Source organism: Fukomys damarensis, unplaced genomic scaffold (genome assembly GCF_012274545.1).
Source record: "Fukomys damarensis isolate Sample0158 unplaced genomic scaffold, DMR_v1.0_HiC HiC_scaffold_17, whole genome shotgun sequence".
Classification (NCBI taxonomy): domain Eukaryota; kingdom Metazoa; phylum Chordata; class Mammalia; order Rodentia; family Bathyergidae; genus Fukomys; species Fukomys damarensis.
The window spans coordinates 57246987-57249768 of record NW_022900929.1 but is presented as its reverse complement, the minus strand read 5'-3'; the positions used below and the strand labels follow the sequence as shown (position 1 = coordinate 57249768).

The window sequence follows — 2782 nt, the reverse complement described above, 5'->3', positions numbered from 1 at the left end:
CGCAGCGGGAGGAAGACCTGAGGCCGGGCTCGGGAGTCCCGGAGCCGGGTCTGCGCTCCGCCTTCGGAAGGGCCTCCCGGAGCCCCCTGTGAGAGGCAGGGACTGTGGGGAGCGGGCAGATCGCTCGCGGGGTGGCCGTCTTTGACCTTTAGCTGTCCCGGATTTAGCTGGCCGTGGTCCTCGTGAGAATCCTAACCAGTTCACCAGCTTTTCTACGTGGTTGTGAATTTGTGGTCGTTGACGTCTCAGTACGTTTTTTGAAAGCGGTTTAAGTTAGTGGACCATTTATTTATTTATTTGCTCTTCAAGATGGCAGTTTTAAAAGTGTGTTTGATTCATGAGTTCTTTGCACTAGAAGACATGCCCGAGAAGGGATCTGTGGTTAATTGTCCTTAAGGTTTGAAATGATGCCTTGGTGGACAGGAAGTGAGGACTTGTTAAGGACTTTTGCGTGGTTCCTGGTAAGCAGCTGTGCTAACTGCTTTGGGTGAATCTCAGACGCCTCTCATTTTCACAGCAACCTCAGTTAATAACTCAGGGTTGTGAAGAGAGGCTTCCTGAGGTCTGTGATGCTTGTCATCTCCAGTGGTAGATGAGGACATCCTTGAACGATATTCCCGCAGAATAAAGACAAGAATGAGAGGTAACTTTGTTTTTCTAAAACTCAAGCTGATAAAAATAAACGCTTTCATCCTACTTGCTTGTTAAATGCAGCCTCACTGCTTATCACCGTGGTTTATCTGGAGTGGCTCACTGCAGAACCACTTTGCAAATGCATGGCTGCATTCCAGGGAAGCAGTTTCATTCCAAGCTTTTATCAAGTGAGTTGGTGTTGAAATAACGTAAGTGAATACCCTACTGAAAGCTGATCTTTTATTTTTGCACTTCTTTTAGCTGGTAACAAGGTAGTTTATTACTGTTGACATTTCTTTCCAAGCCTGGACTTAAGAACCAGAATTCATGTTTTGGAGTTAGACTCTGACTATAAAAGTTTGCTCTGATTTTCTGCATCTCTATCTAGGTTTTGCAAGTCCGGGCTCATGAGGTCATACCTTGTAAAATGTACTCTTACATGAATATTTAATTGAAATTTCTCAAGAGAAGCTGGCATTTTGACTCACTTAAAATCATCTTACATTTAAATTAACAGCATTAGGATAAATTGAAACTTTAAAAATCCCAAATTAAATGTAGAGTTGGTGTAACTTACATCAAGCTTTTGTGGGCATATGGATAAATGCTATGGTGTCAACATTTTGCTGTATTGTTTTGCAGTAGTGATAGTAACCTATAAATACCTAGGCTTTTTGGAAATGGAGAAATGATGAAGTGAAGTATACTGTGGTAGTGGATAGACAAGGATATTTTGACTTATCATTGGTTTATGTGTCCAAGTGATTTTTTTTTTTTTTGAGAGAAGGATTTAAGTAGTTCAGACTGGCCTCGAAGGTGGCAGTGATTCTTCTACCTCCCTTTCCCCTGCTCCCCCAGCACTGGATTATAGGTGTGTACCGCCATGCCTGGCATGTAACCAAATTGTTTAAGCTTTTTTTTTTTTGGTTCTCGAAATTGAACCTGAGTCTCACACTGAGCTATATCACCAATCTTATTATAATTTTTTTGAGACAGGGTTTCGCCGTGTAGTTCAGGCTGGTCTTGAACTTATAATGTAGCCTGGGTTGGCCTCAAACTCCAGCAATCCTCCTGCCTCAGCCTCCCAAGTGCTGAGATCACAGGTGTGCAGGATCTGTGCTTATTTTTAAATTTTGAAACAGGGCCTTGCTAAATTGCCCAAGCTGGCCTCAAATTTGTGATCTTCCACCTCAGAATCTTAAGTAGCAGTGATTGCAGGTGTGTGCCACTAGGTCAGGCTAAAAAAATTTTTTTTAATTACTGAGAAATGCAACCAGCTGGCATTTGGTTCTGTGCAATCTTAGGGTTTTAAAGCTAAAACAAAAAACAACTGATTTCAAAATTCACTTTGTTGATTTAATCCAGAGTAGAAATGTAATCCTTTGACATAAAACAATCAAATTACTATCAGTCGTACTTGCAGTACTCCACCTTAACTTCTGGAAGCATTTTACTTGGGCATTTCATTGTCTTACAGCCTGGAACATCAATTTGGGATTGAATCCTCCTGACTTGGAGGAAAGAACTAAGTGAAAAAGCTGTAACTCCCCCCCCTCAATTTGAAGCCTTACTGTGAAATAGAATTTAATAAATTCATTAATAATTAGTAAATTTCACTCAGAACTTTTGTGCACAGTTATGTAGTTTTGGAAAGAGGCACACATTCTGTAGCTTAAAAAATTATACTGGGGGCTGGGAATGCGGCTGGGTAAGAGAAGTGGCGGGGATGGGCCTGCATTCTGCCTGGGATTCAATCCCCAGCACCAAAAACAAAACAAACAAATTACATAGAATGTGATAGATATGTGATATTACTGTCAGAAACCTAAATTTAGGTCTTCTTTTCAACAAGGTTTTGCTTTGTAGTCCAGGCTGGTCTTGAACTCATCATGTAGTCTGTGCTGGCCTCAAATTCCTGACAATACTTCTGCCTCAGCCTCCTGAGTGCTGAGATTATAGGTGTGTGCCAGTACACCTGGCTAGACACCTAAAATGTAATGTGAGAGAACTTTGCCTCTCTGTCTGAAAATTGTTTCTGAGTTTGAAGTATTAGACAGAGGAAGGCTCTAGCTTAATCTTTAATTCCTTAAAGAAAGTAAATATGTTAGTTTACATTTCTTCTCTATAACTTTTTTTTTTTTTTTTTTTT

The 2782-nt window shown here is 40.7% G+C and overlaps 1 pseudogene; it reads right to left on the bottom strand.

Annotated features, from left to right (window-relative positions):
- The window catches only part of LOC104868727, a 40578-nt pseudogene that overhangs the window by 2161 nt on the left and 35635 nt on the right, over positions 1-2782 (bottom strand).